The following is a 21,845-nucleotide window of genomic DNA, read 5'->3' as shown; positions in this document are numbered from 1 at the left end:
GTAGGTGACTGGTACCTTCTCGACAAAAAACAGGCTTTGTTCAGTCACTTCACTAACATTATTGTCCTTAATATAAATTGAATGCATAAACAGGCATGTTACCAACAAATGAACATTCTTCTGGCTCCAACTTCTGCTCCTCTGTGTGCAGCGATAGACCCTGCCACAGCTGAGCAGGAGGGGAGGGTCTCAACTCTCTCACACATTCTCGTTTGCTTTCTGTGCCTTCTGCCTGCAGACAAAACTGCTATTAAATCCCAAATAATGAAGTTGATATAATTCATCACGTAAACGTATATATTTAAATCTAATTATTTGTGCACATTAGGTACATCCCTAGTAGGGACACGATTGGCTGGAATGATTTTTCAGAGAGTGATTGCAGAGCGAGAGGCAGTCAAAGAAGCTGGATCTTCTCTCAGAACATTTTACATACTGATAGCTGACAATGTGTGATGACAACTTCACCAAATTGTTAAAATAAATCTTACCTAATGCAGCTTTGACATGAAAGCTTATTTAAATCTATATCTTTGAAACTGCCCTGCTGATCCTGTGTAATATTGTCGCTTATTGGACCCTATGATCACTCGGCTACACAGCTGATGCCTGCTGGACTGTTCATTAACACGGTACTTCATTTTGTTTATCAGTCGGCCCCACCCTCGAACTCATTCATCGCCATTTAACCGTTGTTGTTGTCTTAGCTGTTTACCCGTGGTTGTCTTACCCCTTGTTGTCTTAGCTCTCACCTAGCTTAACTGGTGCCTCCAGAGATCCAACTTCTCTCATCGTCACTCAATGCCTAGGTTTACGTCCACTGTACTCGCACCCTACCATACCCTTGTCTGTACATTATGCCCTGAATCTATCCTACCACGCCCAGAAATCTGCTCCTTTTATTCTCTGTTCCCAACGCACTAGACGACCAGTTCTTATATAGCCTTTAGCCGGACCCTCATCCTACTCCTCCTCTGTCCCTCTGGTGATGTAGAGGTTAATCCAGGCCCTGTGTGGCCCCAGGCTCTCTCATTTGTTGACTTCTGTAACCGTAAAAGCCTTGGGTTCATGCATGTTAACATCAGAAGCCTCGTCCCTTGCTTTTTTCACTGCTTTAGCACACTCTGCCAACCCTGATGTCCTAGCCATGTCTGTATCCTGGCTTAGGAAGGCAATCAAATATTCTGAAATTTCCATCCCGAACTACAACATTTTCCGTCAAGATAGAACTGCTAAAGGGGGCGGAGTTTAAATCTACTGCAGAGATAGCCTGCAGAGTTCTGTCATACTATCCAGGTCTACGCCCAAACAGTTTGAGCTTCTACTTTTAAAAATCCATCTCTCCAGATATAAGTCACTCAATCTTGACGCTGGTTATAGACCCCCCTCAGCTTCCAGCTGTGTCCTGGACACCATATGTGAATTGATTGCCCCCATTTATCTTCCGGGTTCGTACTGTTAGGTGACCTAAACTGGATATGCTTAACACCCCGGCCATCCTACAATCTAAGCGAGATGCCCTCAATCTCACACAAATTATCAAGGAACCTACCAGGTACAACCCGGAATCCGTTAACATGGGCACCCTCATAGATATCATCCTGACCAACTTGCCCTCTAAATACACCTCTGCTGTTTTCAACCAGGATCTCAGCGATCACTGCCTCATTGCCTGCGTCCGTTATGGGTCCACTGTCAAACGACCACCTCTCATCACTGTCAAACGCTCCCGAAAACACTTCTGCGAGCAGGCTTTTCTATTATCGACCTGGCCCGGGTATCCTGGAAGGATATTGACCTCATCCCGTCAGTAGAGGATGCCTGGTAGTTCTTTAAAAGTGCTTTCCTCACCATCTTAAATAAGCATGCCCCTTTCAAAAAATGTAGAACTAAGAACAGATATAGCCCTTGTTTCGCTCAAGACTTGACTGCCCTTGACCAGCACAAAAACATCCTGTGGCATACTGCACTGGTATTGAATAGTTCTCCCGACATGCAACTTTTCAGGGAAGTCAGGAACCAATATACACAGTCATTTAGGAAAGCAAAGGCTAGCTTTTTCAAACAGAAATTAGCATCCTGCAGCTCTAATTCCAAAAAGTTTTGGAACACTGTAAAGTCTATGGAGAATAAGAGCACCTCCACAAACTGCCCACTGCAATGAGGCTAGGAAACACTGTCACCGCCGATAAATTTACGATAATCGAGAATTTAAATAAGCATTTCTCTACGGCTGTCCATGCTTTCCACCTGGCTACCCCAACCTCGGCAAACAGCTCTGCACCCCCCGCAGAACTTCCCCAAGACCCCCACACCCCCCCACCCTACACTTCTATTTCACCCAAATCCAGACAGCTGATTTTCTGAAAGAGCAGCAAAATCTGGATCCTTACAAATCAGCTGGGCTAGACAATCTGGACCCTCTCTTCCTAAAATTATCCGCCACAATTGTTGCAACCACTATTACTAGCCTGTTCAACCTCTCATATCGTCTGAGATCCCCAAAGATTGGAAAGCTGCCGCGGTCATCCCCATCTTCAAAGGGGGTGACACTCTAGACCCAAACTGTTACAGACCTATATCTATCCTGCCCAGCCTTTCTAAGGTCTTCGAAAGCCAAGTTAACAAACAGATCACTGACCATTTCGAATCCCACTGTACCTTCATCGCTATGCTATCTGGTTTCCGAGCTGGTCATGGGTGCACCTCAGCCACGCTCAAGGTCCTAAATGAATTCATAACCGCCATCGATTAGAGACAAAACTGTGCAGACATATTCATCGACCTGGCCAAGGCTTACGACACTGTCAATCACCTCATTCGTATCGGCAGACTCAACAGCCTTGGTTTCTCAAATGACTGCCTCGCCTAGTTCACCAACTACTTCTCAGACAGAGTTCAGTGTGTAAAATCGGAGAGCGTGTTGTCCGGACCTCTGGCAATCTCTATGGGGGTGCCACAGGGTTCAATTCTCGGGCCGAATCTCTGTATACATCAGTGATATAGCTCTTGCTGCTGGTGATTCTCTGATCCACCTCTATGCAGATGACACCATTCTGTATACTTCTGGCCTTCTTGGACACTGTTAACTAACCTCCAGACGAGCTTCAATGCCATACAACTCTCATTCCGTGGCCTCCAACTGCTCTTAAATGCAAGTAAAACTAAATGCATGCTCTTCAACCGATCGCTGCCCTCAAATACCTAGGTGTCTGGTTAGATTGTAAACTTTCCTTCCAGACTCACATTAAACATCTCCAAACCAAAATGAAAGGTAGAATCAGCTTCCTATATCGCAACAAAGCCTCCTTCACTCATGCTGCCAAACATACCCTCATAAAACTGACTGTCCTACCAATCCTTGACTTCGGTGATGTCATTTACAAAATAGCATCCGACACTACTCAGCAAATTGGATGTAGTCTATCACAGTGTCATCCTTTTTGTCACCAAAGCCCCTTATACTACCCACCACTGCGACCTGTATGCACTCGTTGGCTGGCCCTCGCTACATATTCGTCGCCAAACCCACTGGCTCCAGGTCATCTATAAGTCTTTGCTAGGTAAAGCCCCGCCTTATCTCAGCTCACTGGTCACCATAGCAACACCCACCCGTAGCACGTGCTCCAGCAGGTATATTTCACTGGTCATCCCCAAAGCCAACACCTCTTTTGGCCGCGTTTCCTTCCAGTTCTCTGCTGCCAATGACTGGAACGAATTGCAAAAATTACTGAAGCTGGAGACTTATATCTCCCTCACTAACTTTAAGCATCAGTTGTAAGAGCAGTTTACCGATCACCGTACCTGTACACAGCCCATCTTTAAATAGCACACCCAACTACCTCATCCCCATACTGTCATTTTTCTTGTTGCTCTTTTGCACCCCAGTATCTCTACTTGCAAATCATCATCTGCACATCTTTAACTCCAGCGTTTAATTTCCAAATTTTTGCCACTATGGCCTATTTATTGCCTTACCTCCCTAAACTTACTACGTTTGCACAAACTGTACATAGATTTTTCTATTGTGTTATTGACTGTACATGTGTTTATCCCATCCCATGTTGTTGTTTTTGTCACACTGCTTTGCTTTATCTTGGCCAGGTCGCAGTTGTAAATGAGGACACAAGGTTTCTACACGGTGTCAAAAGCGTTCCATAGGGTTGCTGGCTAATGTTGACTCCAATGCTTCCCACAGTTGTGTCAAGATGGCTCAATGTAGTTTGGATGGTGGACCATTCTTGACACACACAGGAAACTGTTGAGCATGAAAAACCCAGCAGTGTTGCAATTCTTGACACATACCGGTGCGCCTGGCACCTACTACCATACCCTTTTCAAAGGCACTTAATTTCATAAAGAATTTGTCAACTTCCATTGGATATACTATTCATTTAATGTACAAATATTGTAATTATCATTGCACTTAGTTCTCTTTCTAACATTGTTTATTATGTTTAACACATGCAGTCACTGAAACACACGCACATTCACGCTACACATCACATCTGTTAACAGAGTTGTATTGTGATTGCTAAATACTGCACAATTTAAACACTTGCACCAATCCCCCTAACCCAAAAGACATGTAAATATTGGACTATACATTGTGTAGAATACAAGCAGCATCTCAGTTGCATATCAATTACAACTAACAGCTTTTTTGGTGTAATTCTAGTCACTATGGGGCAGCAGGTAGCCTAGTGGTTAAGTTATCGTACCGTAACATTGTGTTTATGGTAAATGGGGGAACTAACCATTTAACAAAACATTTTGAAATTAATGTTGTTCAATAATTCAAACAAAGTGTTATAAACATGTCATCGGACACAAAAGGCACCAGATTGTAGGAAAGACCCACCTATTATTATACCCTCTGCTGAGACAGAAAGAAAAACTGGGTCAACTAGAATCACTCAAAGATCATAACAGAGAAGACACAAATAATCAGTAATGGTGTCACATTGTATCACTGTGCATACTATTCATGATGTCAAACACTTGTCTCATCTCTCCTTTATGGATACCCTCGCTGAAGTGTAAGTCACACCAGTGTAGATGCCATTGGATGGGAAGACCAGCTGACTGCCATTCATGCAGGTGACTTTCACTGTGGCCCTGTAGTCAAGGTCGATATTTCCTTTCCCCATTGTGATCTCAACATCCATGGTCTTCCCTGGCAGGATCTTCACTTTGATAGTGTCCGATTCTGTTATGGTCTTTTCTTCTGCAGGCTGGTGGATTGCTCCACTCCCACGGTCAAGCTGAACCCTGATGACACCTCTACCAGATCCGGGATCCCCGCTTTGACCGACACATTCAAGGTGGATTCTATCTTGTTGCTGACGGACCAGGAGGAAGTCTTGGTCAGGGTCTTGCTGTATGCAATGGACTTTTCTTGAACCAAGGAGGTGTCGTTGTGGTGAGACATGGATTTCACATATTCTGGGGTCACCTAAAATCAACACACAAAGATACAAGTTGTTCAAACAAAACAAAGACAATTTAAGAACTAATCAGTGTGGAACTGATAAATAGATTTTTATAAAGCCAACAATAATAACGGGTGTGTGTGCCATCTTGGCCTGGTGCATATGTGTAAAGGTTTAAAAAATAAAAAAGGGTGTTTGGGCTATTTTACTGACCAAGGCCAATTAAACATAAGGCATGACTGTCCTAGAAATGAGATGCCTGATGAATATCGACCCCCATATTGGATTACATATTTTAAAGTAGACAGCCCCTTTAATGTTAGAGCATCAGTAGAGTTTTCCTGAGCAGTCTACACCCATCTATAGAAGAGCTCACCTGGGGTTTGAAGAGGGACAGGGTGGGATACTCCATGTCGGTCAGCACGGACGACTTGATGGTGTTGATGAAGAGGAAGCCCATGCAGTCAATGTCCGAGCCAGACCTGCCCTGCAGCCCCAGGCAGATTCCAGAACCCACATCGATGGTGTACTCAGTCTTCAGTCCCCAGCTGGTCATTTTTTCAAAAAACTGCCGGTTCTTACTCGTCGTGAACTTGATGGCACCCAGACGTGTGCCGGCGCCGTTACCCCACAGAGACAGCTTGGTAATGTGCTCGCCAAGGTACAACTCAAACTCATTGAAAGTGTTTGCGTCGCCAAAGGTCGCAACGCGCCCGTCAGTCAGCTCCGCCCGCACAGCTTTCACCTGCCAGCCTTCCACCGCCACGCCGATCTTCTTGAGGGTGGCACCGTTTTTCATGCCATGGAATTCAAATGAACTGCCTCCTCCACCACCGATCAAGTGCAGTGTGGTTGCCATGTGTGCGTGTCACGTAACCTGAAATACACATTTGTACAGATCCATTTAAGAAGCCTCCAACTCAAAGGAGCTCTGATTCAGACATTAAAAGCCATGGAGTTCCTCTCCTACTCTCAGCACCTCACCACTCTACCTCCTGCTGTTTCTTCCTGATTAACTTGGTGACTTGTGTAATGATGTATGTAAACATATTGTTGTGTTGGTGAGCAAGTCTCTATGCACTTCTAAAATTAATTCTGATGTTGCTATAACTTCGAAGAATCATGAATGTTACAGATTCCACTTCAGAATATGATGATGGTTATGATGCTGGAACTCCTATCCAAACAAAGTTGCCAAATATCTGAAAGAATAAAGATGGAATTTTATTAATTAATATATAACAATATTCATTAACACAGGCTGCAGTATTCGCAGGTATGCATTAATATATTATGACACTGTCTAATATAGAACAGGGTCTCAACCTTTTAAAGCATCTGTCCAATTAAATCTAACCATCAGATTTAGTCAAGTAACTCCTAAAACGTGGCTGAATAATTCAAACTTGATTATTGAATGTAGATAAACTTGACCTCGATTTTAAATGGTTTCAGAATGGTTTAGTATTTTCTTTTACCTGCATGTGAAGATACTGTAGTATGCAAGCAATGCAAGCAATGCAACAGCTGCATCATTGGTAGTGTAGTCATAATTTGTATTGCCCGATTCTTGAACTATGTACTTTAAGACCCTAAATAGGAATATCTATGATCACAAGGTTGCGCCTGCTCTTCTCCAGATTGCCTGGTAGAAAGTGTAGACAAACACCCATAAACGCTTTAGACACTAGACATGTTAGAGCTGCAGTGCAGTTCACCTTTACCTGCAGTTTAATCATTTAGAATCTGTCATTTCAGTATGAAATATTAGTTGTGTTAATCAAATCAAGATGAAAATGAAAGCTTGGTATTAAGCACTAGACTCAGTCTACTATATAGGAACAACTAAACATCATACTGTCATAAACATCTGCATATCGGAGTCAAATTAATCCCAGTGATAGTATAAATACAACTTGAACACGCAACAATAAATATGAATAGCTAGAGAAACCTGTGTTTAGTCACTGACCTGAACACATTACACAGGATCAGCAGGGCAGGCCAACGTCCACCATGTGAAAACACTTATGCAGGCCTTAGTTTCAAAGATGGATATAGATTCTCTAATTTAAGTAAGCTTCCATGTTAAAGATGCATTAGGTTAGACTTAACAATTTGGTGAAATTGTCATTACACACTGTCAGCTATCAGTATGTAAAATGTTCTGAGAGAAGATCCAGCTTCTATGACTACCCCTCGCTCTGCAATCACTCTGAAAAATCATTCCAGCCAATCATGTCTCTTCTAGGGATGCACCTGACTAATGTCCACAAATCATTTGATTTAAGTAGATACATATACGTGATGAACTATATCAACTTCATTGTTTGGGATTTATTAGCAGTTAGGCATCAAGGCAGAAGGCACAGAAAGCAAACAAATGTGTGAGAGTTGAGTCCCTCCCCTCCTGTTCAGCTGCGGCAGGGTCTATCGCTGCACACAGAGGAACAGAAGTTGGAGCCAGATAAGCATCCGTTTGTTGATAACATGCCTGTTTATGCATTCACTTTACATTATGGATATTAAAGTTGGTAAAGTAACTGATCAAAGACAGTTTTTTTGCAGAGATGGCACCAGTCACCTACGTTGAAAATTGGCAACTTTCCAGCTAACTTCTTGCACTCTAAGTCTGCTTTCTCCAGACTGACCTACTGCAGCTTTAACAGAGCAAAATGGCTGGCATGAAGAACTTCCTGTTTCAGTTCCCTTCAGTTATTTGGAACCTGACATTTCAGTACCCAATGCTAGATGTGTCAATCAAAGCATTTGTTACGTACACGTCTTGGAGGGGGGGGGAAACGCAACACCCTGCTACACGCAACTCCCTGTGGAGTGAAAGAGGTATGGGATTGCAGGTGCGGGCAAGGATGACAGAGGCAGAGAATTAAGTTAACAGGGGCTGGACAGAACCAAAACAAAGAAAATAACAGTTAGAGCCCCCTTTCCTACCGTCCCACAACTTTCCTAACTAACACCAACTGGCGCACTAACCAAAATACAAGGGATGGTGCGCCTAGGTCTTACCTAGTGTGCAGACATAGTACATACTATGGGTATATGCATGCCCACAGGCCTCTTGCCTAAGCACTCCCAAGGTGCCTCCCCCCCTCGGAGCAAAATCAGAATAATTACTAACGTAAAGTGAACAATTTCAATGATCAAAAACAGTCCTTTTGACATACACATACATCTGCAGGACCACCTACAAAATACTTTACAATATACAGACCAACCACAAAACATACCAAGACGCTCTCCCTGAGCAACAACCAACACAGGACATCAAAGAAGATCTCTCTTCCTTAAAAAATAAAATAAAAATAAAAAAGGAACACTGGCTTATAAAGCTGCAGAAGGAGTTTGTAATTGCCGACAGCTGTATCCCCTAACGAGAGGGCGGGATCAGAGCTCCAATTTGCACTGGGGCCGACCAATCAGCTGCTTGGGGGAATCCAGGAAGCCATTTCCTGAAATATACACTGCTCAAAAAAATAAAGGGAACACTAAAATAACACATCCTAGATCTGAATCTATGAAATAATCTTATTAAATACTTTTTTCTTTACATAGTTGAATGTGCTGACAACAAAATCACACAAGGATAATCAATGGAAATCCAATTTATCAACCCATGGAGGTCTGGATTTGGAGTCACACTCAAAATTAAAGTGGAAAACCACACTACAGGCTGATCCAACTTTGATGTAATGTCCTTAAAACAAGTCAAAATGAGGCTCAGTAGTGTGTGTGGCCTCCACGTGCCTGTATGACCTTCCTACAACGCCTGGGCATGCTCCTGATGAGGTGGCGGATGGTCTCCTGAGGGATCTCCTCCCAGACCTGGATTAAAGTATCCGCCAACTCCTGGACAGTCTGTGTTGCAACGTGGCGTTGGTGGATGGAGCGAGACATGATGTCCCAGATGCTCAATTGGATTCAGGTCTGGGGAACGGGCGGGCCAGTCCATAGCATCAATGCCTTCCTCTTGCAGGAGCTGCTGACACACTCCAGCCACATGAGGTCTAGCATTGTCTTGCATTAGGAGGAACCCAGGGCCAACCGCACCAGCATATGGTCTCACAAGGGGTCTGAGGATCTCATCTCGGTACCTAATGGCAGTCAGGCTACCTCTGGCGAGCACATGGAGGGCTGTGCGGCCCCCCAAAGAAATGCCACCCCACACCATGACTGATCCACCGCCAAACCGGTCATGCTGGAGGATGTTGCAGGCAGCAGAACGTTCTCCACGGTGTCTCCAGACTCTGTCACGTCTGTCACATGTGCTCAGTGTGAACCTGCTTTCATCTGTGAAGAGCACAGGGCGCCAGTGGCGAATTTGCCAATCATGTTGTTCTCTGGCAAATGCCAAACGTCCTGCACGGTGTTGGGCTATAAGCACAACCCCACCTGTGGACGTCGGGCCCTCATACCACCCTCATGGAGTCTGTTTCTGACCGTTTGAGCAAACACATGCACATTTGTGGCCTGCTGGAGGTAATTTTGCAGGACTCTGGCAGTGCTCCTCCTGCTCCTCCTTGCACAAAGGCGGAGGTAGCGGTCCTGCTGCTGGGTTATTGCCCTCCTACGGCCTCCTCCACGTCTCCCCTTATGTACTGGCCTGTCTCCTGGTAGCGCCTCCATGCTCTGGACACTACACTGACAGACACAGCAAACCTTCTTGCCACAGCTCGCATTGATGTGCCATCCTGGATGAGCTGCACTACCTGAGCCACTTGTGTGGGTTGTAGACTCCGTCTCATGCTACCACTAGAGTGAAAGCACCGCCAGCATTCAAAAGTGACCAAAACATCAGCCAGGAAGCATAAGAACTGAGAAGTGGTCTGTGGTCACCACCTGCAGAACCACTCCTTTATTGGGGGTGTCTTGCTAAATGCCTATAATTTCCACCTGTTGTCTATTCCAATTGCACAACAGCATGTGAAATGTATTGTCAATCACTGTTGCTTCCTAAGTGGACAGTTTGATTTCACAGAAGTGTGATTGACTTGGAGTTACATTGTGTTGTTTAAGTGTTCCCTTTATTTTTTTGAGCAGTATACATGTACACAAACCCACAACACAGAGACTGTGGAACGTAACACACCCACCCCAAAACCTGCAAACTCCCAGTTTGCAACAACAAAAACCAACATGCATCCCCAGTTACTACACCCGTGAGAGTGTCGGCAACCACATTCGCCAAACCCTTCACACATTGAATCTGTACATTGTATCCTTGTACAATCAGAGCCAACTGCATAAGGTGGCGGTTGTGATTCTACATTTGCTTCAAAAACACCAAACAATTATGGCCCGTGAAGACCAGTACAGGCAAGGCACTGGAGCCCACACATACCTCAAAAGGCTAGCAATAAAGCCAGCTTCTCTTGTTCAATGGTGGAGTACCTTGACTGACATGAGTTGAACTTACAGGAGAAGAAACTGATGGGCTGATCCATTCCCTCTTCATCTTCCTGCAAGAGAACCGCACCCACCCCCACTACACTAGCGTCTACCTCCAACTTAAAAGGGTTGTCAAAGTTGGGGGCGGCAAGCACTGGGGCACTACAAAGTCGCACTTTGGCGGACTCACAAGCATAGTTACATTCCTGGGACCACTTAAATGGTACTTTGGGACTGAGCAGAGATGTAAGGGGAGCTCCTACTGTTGAAAAATTCTTGCAGAACGTACGATAGTACCCTACCATCCCTAGGAATCTGCGCAACTGGCGGCGAGTTGTGGGAGCAGGAAAAGCAACAATTGCTTCCACTTTGCCAGTTACTGGGCGCACTTTGCCTCGTCCCACCTGTTTCCCTAAGTAAGTCACAGTAGCCTTCCCAAACTCACTTGGCCAAATTGAGGGTTAAAGATGCTTTCTCCAACCTCTGAAACACACTTTAACTTCTTACGTGTAGGGGGCAGTATTTTCACTTTCAGATGAAATACGTGCCCATATTAAACTGCCTCCTACTCAAACTCAGAAGCTAGGATATGCATATTATTAGTAGATTGGATAGAAAACACTCTGCAGTTTCTAAGACTGTTTGAATGATGTCTGTGAGTATAACAGAACTCATATGGCAGGCAAAAACCTGAGAAAAATCCAACCAGGAAGTGGAAATCTGATGCGTGGAATCTTTCCAAGTCATTGCCTATCTAACACACAGTGACTTAGGTTTCATTTTGCACTTCCTAAGGCTTCCTCTAGATGTCAACAGTCTTTAGAGCCTTCTTTCAGCCTTTTGCAGTGAACAGAGAGCGAACAAGAAGGTGGGGAAGTTGATGACCCAGAAAATGACATGAGTTCATTGGCGCCCATTCACGTGAGGAGGTAGCTGTGTTCCATAACGTTTTTCAAGACATTGGAATCGTCCGGTTGGAATATTGTTAAAGTTTTACGTTAAAAAGGCCATAAAGATTGATGCTTTACAACGTTTGACATGTTTCAACGAACGTAAATAGAACTTTTTTTACTTTTTGTCATGAAATTTCCAGAGTGCTTCCTACATTTGGAGTAGCTTACTGAACGCGCAAACAACAAGGAGGTATTTGGACATACATTATGGACTTTATCGAACAAAACAACATTTATTGTGGACCTGGGATTCCTGGAAGTTCCTTCTGATGAAGATCATCAAAGGTAAGTGAAGATTTCTAATGCTATTTATGAATTTAGATGACTCCAAAATGGCGGGTATCTGTATTGCCTAGTGTATTTTTCTGAGCGCAGTACTCAGATTATTGCAAAGTTGAAATCTGTTACAGCGGTTGCATAAAGGAGATGTTCATCTATAATTCTTTGAATAACAGTTTAATATTTTATCAACGTTTATGATGAGTATTTTTGTAAATTGTTGTGCTGATTCACCGGATTTATTGGAGGCAAAATATTTTCTGAACATCACACGCCAATGTAAAATGCTGTTTTTTGATATAAATATCAACTTGATCGAACAAAAAAATGCATGTATTGTGTAACATGATGTCCTAGGAGTGTCATCTGATGAAGATCGTCAAAGGTTAGTGCATAATTTTAGCTGGTTTTTGTGACACATCTCCTTGCTTGGAAAATGGCTGTATTTTTGTATATGTACTGTCCTAACATAATCTAATGTTTTGCTTTCGCTGTAAAGCCATTTTGAAATCGGACAACATGGTTCGATTCAGGAGAAGTGTATCTTTAACCTGTTGGGTCTAGGGGGCAGCATTTGCACGTCTGGATAAAAAAAATGTACCCGATTTAATCTGGTTACTAATCCTACCCAGTAACTAGAATATGCATATACTTATTATATATGGATAGAAAACACTCTAAAGTTTCCAAAACTGTTTGAATGGTGTCTGTGAGTATAACAGAACTCATTTGGCAGGCAAAACCCTGAGACATTTTCTGACAGGAAGTGGATACCTGATGTGTTGTATTGACTTTAAACCTATCCCATTGAAAAACACAGGGGTTTAGGAATATTTTGGCACTTCCTATTGCTTCCACTAGATGTCACCAGCCTTTACAAAGTGTTTTGAGTCTTCTGGAGGGAGATCTGACCGAACAAGAGCCATGGAACGGTGATGTCCCATTAGACACCTGGCGCGCTACTTCATGTTGGGTACCCTCGTTCCAATACGTTATAAAAGAGTATGCATTCGTCCACCTTGAATATTATTCATGTTCTGGTTAAAAAGGCCCTAATGATTTATGCTATACAACGTTTGACATGTTTGAACGAACGGAAATATATTTTTTCCCCTCGTTCATGACGAGAAGTCCGGCTGGCTTACATCATGTGCTAACGAGACGGAGATTTTTGGACATAAATGATGAGCTTTTTTGAACAAAACTACATTCGTTATGGACCTGTGATACCTGGAAGTGACATCTGATGAAGAGAATCAAAGGTAATGGATTATTTACATAGTATTTTCGATTTTAGATCTCCCCAACATGACGTCTAGTCTGTATCGCAACGCGTATTTTTCTGGGCGCAGTGCTCAGATTATTGCAAAGTGTGATTTCCCAGTAAGGTTATTTTTAAATCTGGCAAGTTGATTGCGTTCAAGAGATGTAAATCTATAATTCTTTAAATGACAATATAATATTTTACCAATGTTTTCTAATTTTAATTATTTAATTTGTGACGCTGACTTGACTGCCGGTTATTGGAGGGAAACGATTTCCTCAACATCAATGCCATAGTAAAACGCTGTTTTTGGATATAAATATGAACTTGATTGAACTAAAAATGCATGCATTGTCTAACATAATGTCCTAGGAGTGTCATCTGATGGAGATTGTAAAAGGTTAGTGCATCATTTTAGCTGGTTTTATGGTTTTGGTGACCCTGTCTTTGACTTGACAAAACATTACACACAACTCTTGTAAATGTACTGTCCTAACATACTCTAAATTTATGCTTTCGCCGTAAAACCTTTTTGAAATCGTAAAACGTGGTTAGATTAAGGAGATGTTTATCTTTCAAATGGTGTAAAATAGTTGCATTTTTGAAAAATTTGAATTTTGACATTTATTTGGATTCAAATTTGCCGCTCTTGAAATGCACCTGCTGTTGATGGAGTGCACCACGGGTGGCACGCTAGCGTCCCACCTAGCCCCAAGAGGTTAACTGAGATCAGCACTCTGAGACACTTTGTGAATATGGCTGAGGGTCTAGCCTGCTCAATCCACATATTGTCAGGCCTACCAGGGAGTCTGCGGCAATATGTTCTGGGTCGTATAAGCCCTATGAGTCCCAAATGACACTCGATTCCCTTTATAGCACAGCACTTTTGACAAAATAACTATTTGTCTGGTCAATAGTTGTGCCCTATAAAGGCAATAGGGTGCCATTTGGGACGTATCCCTGGATGTCATGTTGTAGCATAGCATGTATACATTCTGAGGATACTATGCATAGACATTAGTCAGTGCCACTAATGTCACACCATGATCTGTTTCACCTGTCTTTGTGATTGTCTCCACCCCCCTCCAGGTGTCACCCATTTCCACATTATCCCCTGTGTATATGTACCTGTGTTCTCTGTTTGTCTGTTGCCAGTTCATCTTGTTTGTCAAGTCAACCAGCATTTTGGTGTCTCAGCTCCACCGTTTTCCTGTCTCTCTTTTCTCGCCCTCCTGGTTTTGACCCTTGCCTGTCCTGACTCTGAGCCCGCCTGCCTGACCACTCTGCCTGCCCCTGAGCCTGCCTGCCGACCTGTACCTTTGCCCCACCTCTGGATTATTGATCTCTGCCTACCCTGAGCATGCCTGCCGTCTGGTACCATTGCCCCACCGCTGGTTTACTGATCACTGCCTGCCTTGACCTGTCTATTGCCTTCCCCTGTTGAATTATTAAACCATTGTTAATTCAACGTTGTCTGCATCTGGGTCTTACCTTCATACCTGATACTAGACTAGATAGTACTCGGTCCACATATTGTCCTGCTACCAGGGGGTAGACGCAGCAGACTTAGCTTTGTTCTGAGATTAATTAATCTCCAAACCCAGAACTCTAAATATAGCGTGCGCTGGCCAGCTTACAGTTCATACTAACAGTCTGTCACGGGATGCATTGGGATGCACACAACAAAGCATCTCAGAGTGCTGATCTAAGATAAGTTTTCCCTTTTAGATAATAATTAATAAGATTATATGTACAGCCGGAAAACAACCTGCCCTCTAGGACATCTACAGCACAGGAAGGCCAAAAAGATCATCAAGGTTCAACAACCACCCAAGCCACTGCCTGTTCACCCCGCTATCATCTAGAAGGCGGGGTCAGTACAAGTGCATCAAAGCACTGAAAACAACTTCAGCTTCTATCTCAAGGCCATCAGACTGTTAACCTGTTATGGATAGGGGGCAGTATTTTCACGGCCAGATAAAAAACGTACCCGATTTAATCTGATTATTACTCCTGCCCAGAAACTAGAATATGCATATAATTATTAGCTTTGGATAGAAAACACTCTCTTCCCAGCTACCAGATATACGTCTGTTGTCACTATTGATATTGTCCAACGCTGTACTGTTTCAAAATAAGAAAACCAGAAAAATTGTTGTGTCAAAACATTTTCATTTACAAAAGCAAATAACTGAAATAATCCAACAATATCTCTGATTATGCGTTTCTGTAGGATGGAATTCCTTTGGCTGATCCTGACTCTCTGCGCCCTGGTTAAAACCAACAAAGCTGACATTATCACGAGCGGACCCCCTACGGGAATCATTCTCCGCGATGATCCAGGACTCCTTATAACCAACTGCAGAGTACACACGCAGAGGGTGTACGTTCGCCTAGATGCAGAGAATGTGTACCGCCAACACATTCCACCTGCGGCTCATTTGAGTTGGGCCGGGGATGACTGAACCACCAAGGCTGTTATGCACGCCCAGCTAGACACTGCCCATATGTTGGCCCAACTCCAAAAGTTCACAGTAACCTAGTCACAAATAGCCGAACCCAAGCGAGGAAAACGATTACACTCGATAGGGGCAGCCGTAGGGTCACTATTTGCCCTAGGTACTACTGCCGTCAATGCAGTCAGTCTAGCCACAGTCAACAGAAACGTTATGGAGATAACTGAAGAGATGCCACTTATCTAGCAACAAATGAAAGCACAGGCGCTCTGTCACGTCCTGACCAGTAAAAGGGGTTATTTGTTATTGTAGTTTGGTCAGGGCGTGGCAGGGGGTGTTTGTTTTGTGTGTTTCGGGGTTTTTGGTTTATGTTCTATGTTATCTATTTCTATGTGTTTATCTAGTTTTCTATTTCTATGTTGGGTTTTGACAATGACCTCCAATTAAAGGCAGCTGGTTGTCGTTGTGTCTAATTGGAGGCCATATTTAGTTGGCTTTATTTTCTCTTGTGTTTGTGGGTGGTTGTTTTCAGTATTGTCTGTGCACCTTACTGGATTGTTTTCATCGTTTAATTTATTTTTGTTTAAGTGTTCACATTACTTTAATAAAATAAGAAGATGAACACTTTACCCACTGCGCCTTGGTCCTATCCTTACGACGTCTATGACACACTCAGGTTGCAACATGTGGGAAAGTCTCTCCAGGACACTATTCTGGTGGTCAACACACATGCTACTGTCGTGAACAAAACCTTCCTGTCTGTAGGAAAGCTAGTAGAGGTCATGAACCATGACTATGCCCATGTCCAATTGGTTCGATTGTTGTTGGAGGATTTTCTCCATGAAGTTAGCTTTTCTATGGACCACTTGGCCATGAATAGAATCCCCTCATATCTAGCGCCCCTCTCAATGGTGCACGACATATTGACTACTACAACCACGATAAGGCCGTTACAGTCACATTTGGCTTATAGTCTGTGGTCGGCAGTCCCAATACACGTTGATGTTGATCGTAATGAAGTGGGATTTTTACTGACGCTGACGGTTGTTGAACTGGAGAATATCTATAGATTGAAAATGGTTCTAAATGTAGGATTTTGTCGCGACAGTACCCACTTAAAAATTGCCACCCCCAGTTGTACTTAATCAGGAAAACAACCCAGATTTCTATCTCACACCTAACCTGTCAATGTGTACTCTAACCAAAGATGTCCACTACCTCTGTCCTAGCAAACCGGTCGTCAGTGATAACACTGAGTGTCTTTAAGCCTATCACCAGCGAAGAACGCTGTAGAGCCAAACTAACAGCAAGGGATGGTGCCACCACCACACAAGTGGTCACCAGGGCGCCAGGGCGGTCCCTGAGGTTCTCTTATATATTGCTACACAACAACAACAAAAATGACATAGGCATGGTACACAGGGTTGGTTCTTTCAGGTGACTGGCTGTTATCTCGCAAGCTCAGTTTGCCAAGAAACTGTGCAATTTATAATCTTTCAAAACTTTAATGAAAAGTGAGGAAAGTTCCTGACATAGAGACCTTTTTTTCTCTTATTTCCTGTAAGCACCCAGGCTGTGTTCGAATAGATTCATGAACTGCAGGAACCTTCCTTCCTTGCTAGTTGACCTAGAAGATTCGGGCAACAGCGAGGAAAGTACCATTCAAATTGTAAAAGGCATTATGGAACGGATCTTCAGTCGTCCGTTCCTACCGAGGCTACATGGATGTAACCAGAAGCGTTTAGGGAAATGTTCCATCCCAATGAATCATATATCAATATAATTTACATATTTATTTATTTCAAACACTTGGGCCTATGGCTGAATCTCATACAGTTCACGTCTGTGTATTACATGGATATGCAAGCTGAACATTAATCATAAAATGCTTACTTACGAGCCCCTAACCAACAGTGCAGTTAAAAAAATATATGGATAAGATTAAGAGATAAAGGTAACAAGTCCTTAAAGCAGAAGCAGAAGTAAAAAATAACAATATATACAGGGGGGTGCCGGTACAGAGTCAATGTGCGGGGGCACCGGTTAGTTCAGGTAGTATGTACACGTAGGTAGAGTTATTAAAGTGACAATGCATACGTAGCTGACAACAGAGAGTGGCAGTGGTGTGGAGAGGGGCGGGGGCAATGCAAATAGTCTGGGTAGCCATTTGACTAGATGTTCAGGAGTCTTATGGCTTGGGGGTTAAAGTTGTTTAGAAGCCTCTTGGACCTAGACTTGGCGCTCCGGTAGCAGAGAGAACAGTCTATGACTAGGGTGGCTGGAGTCTTTGACAATTTTTAGGGCCTTCCTCTGACACCGCCAGGTATAGAGGTCCTGGATGGCAGGAAGCTTGGCCCCAGTGATGTACTGGGCCTTTCGCACTACCCTGTGTAGTGTCTTGCGGTCGGAGGCCAAGCAATTGCCATACCAGGCAGTGATGCAACCAGTCAGGATGCTCTCGATGGTGCAGCTGTAGAACCTTTTGAGGATCTGAGGACCCATGCTAAATCTTTTCAGTCTCCTGAGGGGGGATAGGTTTTGTCGTGGCTAATGTTAATTAAGAAGAGACCCTAATCATGTTCAGATGGAAGGTGTCACGTGTATGCCGGGAATCAGGAAGCAGGTGCAGAAGGTGAGTTTAATAATGAAGAATGCAGATTAACAAAACATGAGAATCGTACTGAATGTGAAATAAAACAAACTGATACTGCCTGATGACTGAGGCTCCTGAGGGAAAAATAAAGGGAAGGTAGTCAAGGTGAGGATGAAGTCCAGGTAATGATGTAATGATGATTGCCAGGACCGGTGGTTAGTAGACCGGCGACGTCGAGCACTGGAGAGGGGGAGCGGGGGGCGTGATAGAGGGACATTTCACGGGGAAGAGAAATGCAGCTAAATTGGGCTGGGACTGAGTAAAATGTTCCATACTCATAAATACTCATAAATACTCATACATACTCATACTAATAAATACTCATACTGTGATAAATTACTGTGGCCTGCTCCATGATAGCCTACATACTGTTCACCACCCCACTCCACCTGTTGGATCAATGTAGGGGAGAGCTGGGCCGAAAGTACCACAAGGACAAAGTAACATCCATTTTATCAGATAACACAGAATCCAGAATGACTTAAGAGAGAATATCGTAGATGGCATGGGCCAAAACAGCATGATTGATGTGCTTGATGGATGATTGATGGATGATTGATGTGTTTGATGGATCATTGATGTGTTGGATGGATGATTGATGTGTTTGATGGATGATTGATGTGTTTGATGGATGATTGATGCATTTGATGGATGATTGATGTGTTTGATGGATGATTGATGGATGTTTGATGTGTTTGATGGATGATTGATGTGTTTGATGATTGATGGATGATTGATTTGTTTGATGGATGATTGATGTGTTTGATGATTGATGGATGATTGATGTGTTTGATGGATGATTGATGTGTTTGACGGATTGTTGATGTGTTTGATGGATGACTGATGCCTTTGATGGATGATTGATGGATGATTTATGTGTTTGATGTGTTTGATGGATGATTGATGTCTTTGATGGATGATTGATGTGTTTGATGGATGATTGATGTGTTTGATGGATGATTGATGTGTTTGATGGATGTTTTGATGTGTTTGATGGATGATTGATGTGTTTGATGGATGATTGATGTGTTTGATGGATGATTGATAGATGTTTGATGGATGATTGATGTGTTTGATGTATTTTTTCTGAGCTCCTCCTTTTGCTGACCTCCTTAATGACCTCCTTAATGACCTCCTTAATGACCTCCTGCCTTAATGACCTCCTGAAAAGATTCATAATCCTTCCCACATTTTGTTGTGTTACAGCCTGAATTCAAAATGGATTAAATATTAATTTGTTCACCCATCTACCGACAGTACCCCATAATAACAAAGTGAAAACATGTTTGTAGACATTTACAGCAAATATATTGAAAATGAAATACAGAAATATCTAATTTGCTTAATTAAGTCAATTCTTTGTAGAGGCTCCTTTGGTGGTGATTACAGCTGTGAGTCTTTCTGGGTAAGTCTCTAAGAGCTTAGCACACCTGGATTGTACAATATCTGCCCATTATTTTTTTAACATTCTTCAAGCTCTGTTAAGTTGATTGTTGATCACTGCTAGACATCGATTTTCAAGTCTTGCCATTGATTTTCAAGCTGTGACATTCAATGACGTCATGGTAAGCAACTCCAGTGTAGATCTGGCCTTGTGTTTTAGGTTATTGTCCTGAAGAAAGGTGAATTCATCTCCCAGTGTCTGTTGGAAAGCAGACTGAACCAGGTTTTACTCTAGGATTTTGCCTGTGCTTATAGCTGTATTAAGTTTATGTTTTATCCTAAAAAACTCCCTAGTCCTTGCCGATGACAAGCATACACATAACATGATGCAACCACCACTATGATTGAAAATATGAAGAGGGATACTCAGTGATGTGTTGTGTTGGATTTGACCCAAACATAACACTTTACATTCAGGACAAAACGTTCATTTCTTTGCCACATTTTTTGCAGTATCACTTTAATGCCTTGTTGCAAACATAATGTATGTTTTGGTATATTTGTATTCTGTACAGGCTTCCTTCATTTCACTCTGTCATTTATTTTGGTATTGTGGAGTAACTACAATGTTGTTGATCCATCCTCAGTTTTCTCATATCACAACCATTAAACTCTGTAACTGTTATAAAGTCACCACTGGCCTCATGGTGAAATCCCTGAGCAGTTTCCTTGCTCTCTGGAAACTGAGTTAGGAAGGACGCCTGTATCTTTGTAGTGACTGTGTGTATTGATATACCATCCAAAGCATAAATAATAACTTCACCATGCTCAAAGGGATATTCAGCTTCTGCTTTATTTTGAATTTTTTACACATCTACCGATCAGTGTCCTTCTTTTTTTTTTTTTTTTTTTAGTCATTTAGCAGACGCTCTTATCCAGAGCGACTTACAGTAGTGAAGGCATACATTTCATACGTTTTCATACATTTTTTTTTTTAACGTACTGGTCCCCCGTGGGAATCGAACCCACAACCCTGGCGTTGCAAACACCATGCTCTACCAACTGAGCCACACGGGACCCTAATGCTTTGAGAAGCATTAGAAAACCTCCCTGGTCACTATGGTTGAATCTGTGCTTGAAATTCACTACTTCCCAAATACAGGTGTGCCAGGCTTTTGGCGACATACCCAAGAAGACTCGAGGCTGTAATCACTTCCAAAGGTGCTTCAACAAAGTACTGAGTAAAGGGTCTGTAAATGTGATGTTTAATTTTTCAATTTTTAATACATTCGGGTTAGGGTTAAATTTCTAAAAAACTGTTTTTGCTTCATCATTATAGGTATTGTGTGTAGATTGATGAGGGGGGGAAAAACAATTTAATCATTTTAGAATAAGGCTGTAACGTAACAAAACGTGGTTAAAAGTGAAGGGGTCTGAATACTTTATGAATGCACTGTATATAGTGTATGTACAATACTGCTAAGACTATCAGGTGCCTCACGGAGAATGTCATCTATCGGTGTGTTGTTGTTGTTAGGACTCAGACACGAAGGACACAGCACACCAAGAATTGGTCTAGGAGTCATATTTGGGATATTGTTTCAGTCTCTCATGCTTTTTTCTCACTCACAGTGTTCTCAGTGTTCTCAGAGTTATCAGTGTTCTTAGAGTTCTCAGAGTTTTGAGAGCTCTCAGTGTTCACACTGTTGTCAGTGTTGTCAATGTTCTCAGTCTTGTCAATGTTCTAAGTGTTGTCATTCTCAGTGTTCTCAGAGTTTTCAGTGTTCTCAAAGTTCTCAGGACTGACAGTGCATTTGTCACTACAACTTATATACTGGCAATTTCAGGCCTACATGGAAATTACTGTTTATACTTCAATCTACATGGGGCAACAATTTCAAACTGGTTGCATCACCACTTGGTTTGGAAACTGCTCGGCATCCGACCACAAGGGAGCTACAGAGGGTAGTGCGTATGGACCAGTACATCTCTGAGGCCGAGATTCCTGCCATCCAGGAC

General features: G+C 42.8%; 1 pseudogene; it reads right to left on the bottom strand.

Moving 5' to 3' along the window:
• Positions 1 to 4,377: 4,377 nt before the first annotated feature.
• LOC106566389 (aerolysin-like protein) lies at positions 4,378 to 7,797 on the bottom strand (annotated as a pseudogene).
• Positions 7,798 to 21,845: the final 14,048 nt, after the last annotated feature.

Source organism: Salmo salar, chromosome ssa13, assembly GCF_905237065.1.
Source record: "Salmo salar chromosome ssa13, Ssal_v3.1, whole genome shotgun sequence".
NCBI lineage: Eukaryota > Metazoa > Chordata > Actinopteri > Salmoniformes > Salmonidae > Salmo > Salmo salar.
The sequence above is the reverse complement of the archived record's forward strand: the minus strand, read 5'-3'. Positions and strand labels throughout refer to the sequence as shown.